This window comes from Chiloscyllium plagiosum, unplaced genomic scaffold, assembly GCF_037043375.1.
Source record: "Chiloscyllium plagiosum isolate Xiang-an unplaced genomic scaffold, Cpla_swu_hap1 HiC_scaffold_4, whole genome shotgun sequence".
NCBI classification, from domain to species: Eukaryota; Metazoa; Chordata; class Chondrichthyes; order Orectolobiformes; family Hemiscylliidae; genus Chiloscyllium; species Chiloscyllium plagiosum.
In genome coordinates, this window is record NW_028270142.1 from 149,358,834 (window position 1) to 149,372,654 (window position 13,821).

Consider the following 13,821-nt stretch of genomic DNA (forward strand, 5'->3'; position numbering starts at 1 on the left):
ATCTATCCCTGTATTAAAAAGATTCAAAACTCTGCTCCCATCATCTTTTCAGGTGTTCAGAGAGTTCCAAACACAACAAGCTTTCAAGAGAAATAAAGTCTCACCTCTGTCTTAAATGGTTGACCCTTCCTGTCAGACAGTGACCCCTTGTAGATTCTCCCAAAAGCAGAAACATCCTCCCCATCCCTCCCCACCCCACTGTGGATGTATGTCTCAGTAAAGTCACCTCTTGTCTCCTCAGCTCCAGTGGGTGCACGCCCAGTCTGCCCAACATTTCCTTGTAAGACAACCCAACCTTTCCAGGCTTTGGTCTGGGAAATGTTCTCCGAACTATCTCCACAGTATTTACATCATTCCTTACGGACAAATACTGATATCCACATAGTTCTCAGATGTGGTCTCACCAAAGCTCTGAATAACATCCCTACATTTTCTATTCCATTTCCTTCACAATAAATGATATTCTATGAGCTTTCTTGATTACTTGCTGTACCTGCAGACTAACCTTCTGCGATTAATGCACAAAGGCACCCAGATCCCTCCATATCTTGGAGCTCTGCAACCTCTCCTCATTGAGATAACCTGCTTCTTTTCCTGCCAAAATAAACAAGTTCTCACTTTCCCACATTATACAGTGAGTCTGGAGGAGTGCTTTGGTATTCTAGACCCATTGTTCCACAAATCACAGTATAACATAAGGATAATGCTCTTAGTTACAAAGGTGAACAATTAAATACTTTCATCTATATGAGGCTTTTAAAAAGCACAATCTATCAACCAGATTTCTTAATAAATATAATTATAGGCTTATTATTAACACAAAACGCATTCAATAAAGATGCAGTAATTGGGTAATGGACACAGTCAGTAACATACCTATTTTATTAAACTTTCCCAAATCTCTCACACACACACATACTCACACACTCACACACACACATACACACACACTATATATATAAGGAAGAGAGGAAAGAAGAGATTATTTGCAGAGATTACTTTTCTGAAAAACGTGTTATTCTTGAAGGACACAATGTAGAATGTTCCAGAATCTGCTGCTCTGAGTTTTTGATGCATATGGTCAAGTATGTATCATGCACTGTAATCTGTGAAGTTTTGCAGATACAGCTCAGGGAATACAATATTGTGGTGTTTCTTCAATTTCTCTTTCAGAAGACCAAATCGGGTTCACCTTGAATGAATATAAATGGCTTTCTTTTCTAGAATCAGAGGAATCAGCTGGGCAGCTTGTTAATAGAAAGCTTTCCTCCAACTGAACCAGCTCTCCAAGCTAAAAGAGTTCAGTAGACTTCTTTAATTGATACTCCTGAGATTCCCATAAGTAGAATCGCATCAATACATTGGAGCGTTCTCACCATCAGAAGCAGCATAAGCCAATCTGCCTTTCTCAGGTAGTGATGACATTAAATGATCAAAGTGAGAGTGTGGATCAGTCAGAAGGTGGACTAGACAGTTATCAAATTGAGCCACCTTCTATCTGGTCACCTAACCCTGAACTGTTAGTGAGGTTCGACACCGTTCTCTTGTATGTGGAGACAAAAGGACAAGGAGAGTTAATACTCAGTGAATTTGAAGGAGTCTGTAAGGATGAACCAGAACACAACTTCAGCCACATCAAACACATATTAACCCCAAGAGTCAGGCCCAGGTAAAAGCAGAAATCCAACATGTCTTCGAAAATGATCTGATTGAAGCCAATTGAAGCAGCTGGAGTTCTCTGTAGTGTTCGTATCTAACTCAGTTCTGGCTGAGGCTTTTTTAGGATGGATGGGCTTTATCGCCAATTTGTCCCAGGTCCCAGGTCTCAGCATGGCAGCTCCTGCACTGGTCAGGGTGGAGTAATCAGGAAGTGCAAAGCGTCTTTTGAGAAGATGAAAGCAACGTTTATAAATGAACCAATGTTGGTTGGATTAAATTCAATAGACAATAGGTGCAGGAGTAGGCCATTCTGCCCTTCGAGCCTGCACCACCATTCAATATGATCATGGCTGATCACCCTTAATCAGTATCCTGTTCCTGCCTTATCTCCATAACACTCACCTAACTTGACCAGGTCACCCTGTAATCTCCTAACATCCTCATCACATTTCACCCTGCCACCAAGCTTAGTATCATCAGCAAATTTGCTAAAGTTATTACTAATACCATCTTCTATATCATTAATATATATTGTAAAAAGCTGCGGTCCCAGCACTGATCCCTGCGGTACCCCACTGGTCACTGCCTGCCATTTCGAAATGGAGCCGTTTATCACTACTCTTTGTTTCCTATCAGCCAACCAACTTTCAATCCAAGTTAGTACTTTGCCCCCAATACCATGTGCCCTAATTTTGCTCACTAACCTCCTAGCTGTTCTCTGTCTGACTTGCCCTATGATAGTAGTGTTGTCCCAGTCAAATTCATGTTGCTTGTCATCTGCGTGTGTGGCTACTAAGGACAGCTGGTTGTGTTGTTTCGTGGCTAGTTGGTGCTCATGGATATGGATCATTAGCTGTCTTCCTGTTTGTCCTATGTAGTGTTTTGTGCAGTTCTTGCATGGGATTTTGTATACTACATTGGTTTTGCTCATGCTGGGTATCGGGTCCTTCGTTCTGGTGAGTTGTTGTCTGAGGGTGGCTGTTGGTTTGTGAGCCGTTATGAGTCCTAGTGGTCGCAGTAGTCTGGCTGTCAGTTCGGAAATGCTCTTGATGTATGGTAGTGTGGCTAGTCCTTTGGGTTGCGGCATGTCCTCGTTCCATTGTCTTTCCCTTAGGCATCTGTTGATGAAATTGCGGGGGTATCAGTTTTTGACAAATACATTGTATAGGTGTTCTTCTTCCTCTTTTTGCAGTTCTGGTGTACTGCAGTGTGTTGTGGCGCTTTTGAACAGTGTCTTGATGCAACTTCTTTTGTGTGTGTTGGGGTGGTTGCTTTCGTAGTTTAGGACCTGGTCTGTGTGTGTGGCTTTCCTGTATACCTTTGTGGTGAATTCTCCGTTTGGTGTTCTCTGTACCATCACGTCTCGGAATGGGAGTTGGTTGTCCTTTTCTTCTTCTCTCGTGAATCGGATTCCTGTGAGTGTGGCATTGATGATCCGGTGTGTTTTTTCTATTTCTGTGTTTTTAATGATTACAAAGGTGTCATCCACATATCTGACCCAGAGTTTGGGTTGAATTTGCGGTAAGACTGTTTGTTATAATCTTTGCATTACTGCTTCTGCTATGAGTCCAGAGATGGGTGAGCCGTTGATTTGTTCATATATTTGGTTGTTGAATGTGAAGTGTGTTGTGAGACACAGGTCCAGTAGTTTGAGTATGCCGTCTTTGTTGATAGGTTCACCGTCCTGTTGTCTGTTCTGTATGTCCAGCAGGTTGACTATTGTTTCTCTGGCTAGGGTTTTGTCGACAGAGGTGAACAGTGCCGTTACATCGAATGAGACCATGGTTTCTTCCTTGTCTATGTGTATATTTCTGATGATGTCCAAGAATTCCTGTGTTGACTGTATAGAGTGTCTGGATCCACTGATCAGGTGTTTCAGTTTCTGCTGTAGTTCTTTAGCCAGTTTGTGTGATGGTGTCCCTGGTAGTGATACTCTGGGTCTGAGTGGGATGTCTAGAGGCATGGCACTCATCCACAGATTCAATCAACAAGCACATCGACCTGGACCCAATATACCGGCCACTGCAGCGGACAGCTGGAACTGACAACCGGAAGCGGCAGATTCAAACCACTATAAATGCCGGAGGAAACATCACAGAAGTGCTTCACAGGAAGCTCCCAAGCACTGAGGATGTCACTTAGACAGGGGACGAAACGTCTGCAACACAAATTCCCAGTTCGGCGAACAGAACCACAACAACGAGCACCCAAGCTACAAATCTTCTCACAAACTTTGAACTTTATCAAAAGCTTTCTGAAAGTCCAGGTACACTACATCTACTGGATCTCCCTTGTCTATCTTCAGAGTTACATCCTCAAAATTCACTAGAGCCTTCAGGAGATGCTAATGATTTGGGAGTGGGTGTGGTAAGTCTGACATCGGTGGTGGGTAAGTTGTTGGAGGGTATTCTGAGAAATAGGATATACATGCATTTGGAAAGGCAAGGACTGATTAGGGATAGTCAGCAAGGTTTTGTGCGTGAAAAGTCATGTGTAACCAACTTGATTGAGTTTTTTGAGGATGTAACCAAAAAGATTGATGAGAGCAGAGCAGTAGATGTTATCTATATGGTTTAGTAAAGCTTTTGACAAGATTCCTCGTGGTAGACTGATTCGTAAAGTTAGATCACATGGGATTCAGGCTGAGATAGCCAATTGGATAGCTTGATGCTAGGTGACAGAGTGTGGTGGTGGAAAGTTGTTTTTCAGACTGGAGGACTGTAACCACCTATGATCCGCAGAGATCAGTGATGGGTCCACTGACATTTGTCATTTGTATAAACAATGTGGATGAGAATTTAGAAGTCATTTTTGATAAGTTTGCGAATGACACAAAAGTTGATGATGTGGTGGACAGTGAAGAAGGTTATCGAAGAGTACAAGGGGATTGTGATCAAATAGATCATTGAGCTGAGCAATGGGCAGATGGGGTTTAATTTGGATAAGTGCAAGGTATTACATTTTGGCAAAGTGAACGAGGGTGGGATTTATACAGTTAATGGTAGGATCCTGGGCAGTGTTTTGAACAGAGAGAACTGGGAGTTCAGGTACATAATTCTTTGAACTTTGTGTCACAGGTAGGCAGGGTGGTTTAAAAGGTGTTTAGCACACTTGCCTTCATTGCTCAGACCTTTGAGTGTAGATGTTGGGACATCGTGTTGTGGTTGTACAGGATGTTGGTGAGGTCTCTTCTGGAGCACTGTGTGCAGTTCTGGTCACTCTGCTATAGGATGGACATTATTAAATTGGAGAGGATTCAGAAAAGGTTCACCAGGATATTACCAGGATGGAGACCTTGAGTTACAGGAAGAGGCTGGATAGACTGGAACTTCTTTCACTGGAGCATAGGACGTTGAGAGGTGACCTTATTGAGGTTCATAAAAGCATGAGGAGCATAGATCAGGTAAATAGCAAAGATCTTTTCCTAGAGTAGGGAATTTCAAAACTAGGGGGCATATTTTTAAGGTGAGACAAGAAGATTTCAAAGGCACCTGAGGGGCAAAATGTTCACACAGAGGATGGTGCATGTATGGAATGACCTGCCAAAGGAAGTGGGAATTGGAGGTACAGTAATAATATTTACAAGACATTTGGACAGGGACATGAATAGAAAAGGCTGAGAGGATATGGGCCAAATGTCGTGAACTTAGTCAGCATGGCCGAGTTGGACCAAAGGGTCTGTTTCTGTGTCGGATGACTCTGACTCTATAAGAAGATGATTGGGATACATAGAAGCTGGAGGTACCTTTCTAGAAAAGAAATGATAACAAAAAGCAGATTACAGGAGAAAAAGGATTGGTACAGACGTTGAAGCATTCTGAAGTACGTGTCCATCATGACTGCAAGAAACGTTAGTATTTACTAATTATAAACACCTAGACTTTGTGAAAAATATATATTTAAACATTGCTGGATTATTTTAGTGGAGTTTTCTATCACAGCTCTATCTTTTAAAGATCGTTTTTCTGTGCAAGTGAATATTATAATTACCTGTGCTTTCTCAAGAGTGCAAGATTATTTCAGTTGTATAAGTACTAAGAAGAGATTAGAGTTAATTGTGTAGATTATATAAAAATAGCAAATGAGAAGGAGGACATGAATGTGTCTTAATTGTTAAAAAGAACTTCGTGTTCTCCTGACTTCACAATGAAATGCATTTCAAACTGCTATTTCATTTTCCCAAGATACTTCAATTTATTAGTAGGCGGCACGGTGGCTCAGTGGTTAGCACTGCTGCCTCACAGCGCCAGGGACCCGGGTTCGATCCCAGCCTCGGGCAACTATCTGTGTGGAGTCTCTCAGTGACTATGTGGGTTTCCTCCTGTGGTCCAAAGATATGCTGGTTATATGAATTGGTCATGTTAAATTGCCTATAGTGTTCAGGGATGGGTAGGCTAGGTGTATCAGTCAGGGGAAATATAGACTAGGGGAATGGGTCTGGGTGGGTTACTCTTCAGGGTCGGTATGGACTTGTTGAACCGAAGGGCCTGTTTCTGTACTGAAGGGATCCTATGATTATTTCTTGAAAGATTTAAGTTTTGAAGGATTGTGGAAAATTGAACTCATTTCAGGTTGTATGGATATACCTGGGTGGTTTCTTTACAGGAGTCAAGAAATGAGTACATTGAATTTTTTTAACAAGGCTTCCTTGAAAGACTTCCACTGGGTGAAGATTCTGGAACCATGGAAGAATTAGAGCCAGGCCATTGAGGAGAGATGTTGGAAAGTACTTCAACATACAAAGAGCAGTGGGGTTTGGAAATCTCTTCCTCAGATGGAGTCAATGCTAATTTAATTGTTAAATTTAAATCTGAAATAGACTATTTTCATTAAGCAAAGATACCAATGGATATGGGCCCAAGGCAGGCACATGAAGTTAGGCCACAGATGAGCCATGACCTTATTGAATGTTGGAGCAGGCTGAAGGGGCTGAATGGCCTCCTTCTGTTCCTATGTCCCTTTGTAAATCACATGGCTGTTGTAGACTCTGCAGGGGCTGTGTTGAACAGTTAGACTGGTTTAGAGAATTTCTTGTTTTATCTCGTCCAGTTGGTGAAAGGTTTTGCTATTAACAAGCTGTTATGCTGATCTTTCCCATTCTGAAAAGAAAATCTTCTTCATCTGTTCAGGGTGAAAACTATTTGTTCTTTTGAAAGAGTGATTGAAGGAACATCTCAAGGTTGTATTTCCTCATCAATTTGTGTTTGCAAGACTTCAGAGATTAGTGCTAGATTAGTGACTTGACCACACTAACCAGAACATCAGAGCAACAGACTCTGGAACATTCCACAATTTATCCTTTTGCCTTCAAGAATAACCCATTGGTCAAAGTGTTTTTTTTTTGCAGAGAGCCAATCACTGCAGAGAAATCATTTTACTCCCTCTTTTCCAGAAGACCATATGTATTTGTATGTTATGGGAATATTTAGATGACAGGGCAGGTAGAGAGAGCTGTTAACAAAACATACAGTAGCCTAGGGAGATAGAGTACAGGAATAGAGAGATGAAATGGTGAACTTGTATAAGATACTGGTTAGACCTCAGCTGGAAGTCTAGGTACACAACATCAAAAGTGTTATCTTCGTCAATCCCCCTATGACTTCTTCAAAACCTCCACAAGTCCATGCTGGCCTTTCAGAATCAACCCACATTCTTTTGTCTAATGATTATTAATTTTATTCAATTCAACAGCGTGATGATGCTCTCCTTTAACACGGTTCTGTTATCCTTGTTTGCTTTCAGAGGGGTCATAAATGCAGAGTTGGTGAGAGGTCTGGCTTGGATGGGTTTTAGGCAATTTGATTATAGCTAACAGATACTGCCGAAAAGTGTGGACAAACGACATTTCGACATTCCTGATGAAGGGCTTTTGCCTGAAACATCAACTCCCCATCTCCTCGAATGCTGTCTGAATTTTCAACTCTGGGTCTTCAGCATCTGCAGTCCTTACTTTCTCGTAGTCACTGATAAAGACAAGTGTCCTGTTTATTACCTTAATTAGCCTGTCCTGCCACCTTCAAGAATCTGTGGACAAATGTCCCAAGATCCCTCTGTTCCTCTGAGCTTCCTAATGTCCTGCCATTCATTGAGTACTCCCTTGTGTTTTTCCTTCTTCCAAACTGTATCCCCTTACGTTTATCAGGGTTAAATTCTATCTTTCACTGATCTGCCCGTCTGGTTTAAGCAGGTGTAAGGTGGATATTCCAGGAGGGATACAGCTGGTCAAACCACTTACTTTTAAACAAACCAGAATTTATTTGCAAGATTACCAAATGAAACACAAACAAGAGAGAATGGAATATAGAATAACTTAATCTATCCAAAAACCCAACAAATTATACCTGCATAATGATACTGTTCCAAATTCCTGCAATAATCCCCACAAACATCCCTTGGCAAAAAAAGTAAAATTAAACACAGGTTCTTACAGGAGAAAGAGAGATGGCAGAGGGATTCAGCATGGGACACTTCTTTCCAGGGAGCTGATTCTGCAAAAAACAGTGGCCCCAGCACGGATCCCTGTGGAACACTGGTCACGGGTCTCCATTTTGAGAAACTCCCTTCCACTACTATCTGTCTCCTGTTGCCCAGCCAGTTCTCTATCCATCTAGCTAGTACACCCTGGACCCCATGCAACTTCATTTTCTCCATCAGCCTACCATGGGGAGCCTTATCAAACGCCTTACTGATGTCCATGTATATGACATCTGCAGTCCTTCCCTCATCAAGCAACTTTGTCATTTCCTCAAAGAATTCTATTAAGTTGGTAAGACATGACCTTCCCTGCATAAAACCGTGTTGCTTGTCACCGATAAGCCCATTTTCTTCCAAATGTAAATAGATCGTATCCCTCAGTATCTTCTCCAGCAGCTTCCCTACCACTGATGTCAGGTTCACCAGTCTATAATTACCTGGATTATCCCTGCTACCCTTCTTAAACAAGGGAATAATATTAGCAATTCTCCAGTCCTCTGGGATCTCTCCCTCAATGTATCCATTATTCCTGGAGTCATTTCCATAAGTATCTGAAATGTAGATTATCACGTTGTGGATATTCATAGGCCTTCTATCTTATGAATTTCTCCAACACCATTTCTGTGCTGATCCTGATTTCCTTCAGTTCCTCCCTCTCAGTAAACCCATCATTTCTGTGACATTATTTATGTCTTTCTTTGTGAAGGCAGAGTAAAGTCCTGATTTAATTTGTCTGCTGTCTCTTTGTAACCAGTTATAAATTTCCCCATTTCTGACCAATCTACATACCTATTGAAACTTTTACAGTCAGTTATCATGTTGTCTGCAAATCTATCCTGCTGGTGACCTCAAGTTCACCTGGACTATCTCGGACGACTCCCTCCCCTTACTGGACCTCTCCATCTTAATTTCCAGCAACTGACTCAACACGGACATTTTCTACAAACCCACCGACTCCCACAGCTACCTGGACTACACCTCCTCCCACCATCCCTCCTGTCAAAAATACTGTCCCTTACTTCCAATTCCTCTACCTCCACTGCATCTGCTCCCAGAAGGACCAGTTACACCATAGAACATCAAAGATGGCCTCCTTCTTCAAAGACCGAAATTTCCCCTCCAACATGGTCAACAATGCCCTCCAGCACAGCTCCTCCAATTCCTGCACCTCCACCCTTGAACCCCACCCCTCCAATCATAACAAGGACAGAAACCCCCAGTCCTCACCTTCCACCGTACCAACTTCCAGATACATCACATCATCTTCCATCACTTCCGTCACCTACAAACAGACCCCATCACCAGGGATATATTTCCTTCCCCAACCCTAGCTGTATTCCTGAGAGAACATTCCCTCCACAACTCCATTGTTAGGTCAATGCCTCCAACCAACACACCCTCCTCCTAGCACCTTCCTCTGCCACTGCAAGAGGTGCAAAACCTGCGCCCACACCTCCCCCCCTCACCTCCATCCAAGGCCCCAAAGAATCCTTCCACATTTACAGAGATTTACCTGTACTTCCACAGGTACCTGCTGTGTCTGTTGCTCTTGATGTGGTCTCCTCTATATTGGGGAGACAGTGCGCCAACTTGTGGACTGTTTCAGAGAACACTTCTGGGACACACACACCAAGCAGCCCCGCTGCCCTGTGGCTGACAACTTCAACACCCCTTCCCATTCCACCAAGGACATGCAAATTCTGGGCTTCCTCTACCACCAAACTCTAGCCACCTGATGCCTGGAGGAAGAATGCCTAAACTTCTACCTTGGGACCCTCCAACCACACGGGATCAATGTGGCTTTCATCAGTTTCCTTATTTCCCCTCCCCCGACTTTATCCCAGATCCAACCTTCTAACTCAGCACCGCCCTCTTCACCTGTTCGACTGAGCATTTTCCTTCCCACCTATCTGCTCCACCTTCCTCTCGACCTATCACCTTCACCCCCATCTTCACTTACCTGCCCTCTCACTGTAACCCTTAAATCCTTTACTATTCAAAAGTCTATCTTTGCCTTAAAATCATTCAACGAGGAAGCCTCATCTGCTTCCCTGGGCAGGAAATTCCATAGATTCACAACCCTTTTGGTGAAGACGTTCCTCCTCTACTAGGTCCTACATCTGCTCCTCCTTATTTTGAAGAAATGTCTCTGATTTCTAGTTTCATCCACCACTGCAAACAGCCTCCTTGCTTCTATCTTATCTATTCCCTTCATAATTTTATCTGTTTCTGTAAGATCCGCCCTCATTCTTCTAAATTCCAGTGAATACAATCCCAGTCTCCTCAATCTCTCCTCATAAGGCAACTTTCTCATTCCAGAATCAATCTAGTGCACCTCCCCTGCACCCCCTCAGTGCCAGTGTATCCTTTCTTAAGTAAGGAAACCATAACTGTACACAGTACTCTGGGTGTGGGCCTACCTTCCTGCAGCATAACCTCCCAGCTTTTAAACTCCATCCCTCTAGCAATGAAGGACAATATTCCATTTGCCTTTTTCATTACCTGCTGCACCTGCAAACCGACTTTTTGTGATTCATGCACAAGGATACCCAGGTCCCTCTGCACAGCAGCATGCTGCAATTTTTCACCGTTTCAATAATAGCCCATTTTGCTGTTATTCCGACCAAAATGGATGACCTCGTGCTTACCAACATTGTACTCCAGCTGCCACACTCTTGCCCACCCACTTAACCTATCTATATCCCTCTGCAGACTTTGTGACCTCTGCACAATTTTGCTCTACCACTCATTTTAGTGTCATCCACAAACTTTGACACAGTACACTTGGTCTCCAAATCGAAATCATCTCTGTAGATTGAAGACACTCATAATCCCAACACCAATCCCTGAGGCACACTGATCTCTCACCAGAAAAGCACCCGCTTATCCCCACTATCTGTTTTCTGTTAGCTAACCAATCATCTATCCGTGCTAACACATTACCCATAATGCTGTGCACCTCTGTCTGATTCAGCAGTGTGGTTGCTCATCCCCAAAGGGTTGCTCACATCTAGATTACCAATTATTCCTTTCTCATGACACAATACCCAGTGTATGAATATCTGTTCCTCAATGTGTACCCTCTAAGTATTCCTCTTCTATGGTATTGTGACAAATTTGATTCACCCATTTTTAAAGCAGATTAAAGTCTCCCATAATTACTGATGCTCCTTTACTGCATGTATCACCACCACCACAGGTTTGGTCTATATACCATCCTATTGATGTTTTTTGCCATTGGTATTTCTCAATGCTATCTACACAAATTCTAATTGTCTGAGTGAATATCTTTCCTTAATAACAAAAATTGCTGAAGAAACTCAACAAGTCTGACAGCGTCTGTGGGAATAAAGCATGATTAATGTTTAGAGTCTGGTGACTCTACATCAGAAATAGACTCAAAATGTTAACTCTGCTTTCTTCCCACAAATCTTGTCAGACCGGCTGAGTTTATGCAGCAATTTCTGGTTTTGTTTCAGATTGCCATCACCCACATCTTTGTTTTATTTTTTCTCAATATTGTATTTATTTCCTCTTTAACCAGCAATGTAACTCCACCACCTTTTCCATTGTGTCAGTCCTTCCTAAATACTGAATACTTCTGGACATTCAGTTCCCATCCCTGGTCACCTTGCAGCCACTTCTCCATAATTCCAAATATATCACAGCCGGTACATGTATTTGAATGATTAATTCATCCACCTTATTTTGAATGCTCCACGGATTTAGGCACAAAGGCTGAAGGCATTGTATTTTTAACAATTTTGTCTGTTCCCATTATTTTTCACCATGTCCCTGTTTGATGCTGGCCCTCAGTTTCTCTGCTTATCACTTATCTTATTTCCCTTTCTTGTCTATGATCTGCCTTCCTCTGATTCCTCGCATAGTTTCGCATCCCTCTGCCAATTTAGTTTAAAGCCTCCTCAAGCACTCCTTCTCTGAAAGCATCAGTCCGAGTTCTGTCAAGAGGGAATGTATCCAGCTGGTCCTGGTCGTCCCTCTCCCAGGACCAACTCCAAAGTCCCAGCAATCTGAAACCCACCCCCTCACACTCGCTCTTCAGCTATCTATTCAAATGATATGTCTTGCTACTTCTCTTCTGTTGTGGATGTGATGCCAATCACAACGGCTGTGTTGTCCTGGATGGTGTGAAGCTTCTCGAGTGTTGTTGGAGTTGCACCATCCAAGCAAATGGGGAGTATTCCACCACACTCCTGACTTGTGCCTTGGAGGTGGTGGATAGGCTTTGGGGAGTCCGGAGGTGAGTTACTCACCACAATATTCCTTGCCTCTGACCTGCTCTTGTACTCATTGTGCTTATATGGCTAGTCCTGGGATGGGACCAGTCACCGCCGCCGATTCACCACTGCCCTTTCACCGCCGAGGACGCTTAGCCATCGCCCATTGGCCACAGAGGATGATTCGCCACCACAAGTGTTTGTAACTCATTTTTATATATAAACCAATAAAATGATATTTATTTTACCTCTTTTGTTATCAATATGTATTATATTGTTGTATAAATAAAGGGGACTGAGAAGTATGCAATAACAGGTGGGAGGGAAAACAATCAGTACATATATATATTTCTGGTGGCAAATAGTCCCCAGAGATCAAACGACCCCAGTGGAGAAATGCTGGTGGCAAACCAGCCGTGGTGAATCCTCACCAATCCGGATAGTCCAGCTCAGTTTCTGGTCAATGGTAACCCCCAGGATGTCGATAGTGGAGGTTTCAGTGATGGTAACACCATTCCAGAAGTCACACTACACCAGTTTATATTCCAAAGGTTTAGTTCAAGTAGCCCTGGTGTTTCATGACTTCTGACTTTGTCTACCTAGTCCAACACTGGCACCTCCACATCTTGGTAACACCATTGAAAGTCTAAGGGCAATGATTAGAACATAGAATATTCCAGCGCAGTACAGGCCCTTCGGCCCTTGATGTTGCACTGACCTGTGGAACCAATCTGAAGCCCATCTATCCTACCCTATTCCATTATTGTCCATATGCCTATCCAATGACCATTTAAATGCCCTTAATACCGGCAAGTCCAATACTCTTACAGGCAGTGCGCTCCACGCCCCTACTACTCTCTGAGTAAAGAAGCTACCTCTGACATATGTCCTATATCTATCACCCCTTAATTTAAAGCTATGTCTCCTCGTGCTAGATGTCTCCATCCAAGGAAAAAGACTCTCACTGTCCAACCTGTCTCACTCTCTGATTATCTTATACATCTCAATTAAGTCACCACTCAACCTTCTTCTCTCTAACGAAAACAGCCTCACATCCCTGTCTTTCCTCGTAAGACCTTCCCTCCATACCAAGCAATATCCTTGTAAATCTCCTTTGAACCTTTTCCAAAGCTTCCACGCCCTTCCTATAATGCAGTGACCAGAACTCTACACAATACTCTAAGAGTGGCCACATCAGAGTTTTGTACAGCTGCAACCGAATCCCTCTCCTAATAAAAGCTGACACACCATACACCTTCTTAACAACCTAATCTACCTGGGTGGTAGATTTCAGGGATCTATGTACATGGACACCGAGATCTCTCAGAGATTCACTTTTATTGAATCATTGGCATTTGTGTGGTGTGAGTGTTACTTGCCAATTGTTGTCTGAAGCCTGGATATTGTCCAGATCGTGTTGCATTTGAACATGGACCGCTTCAGTATCTGA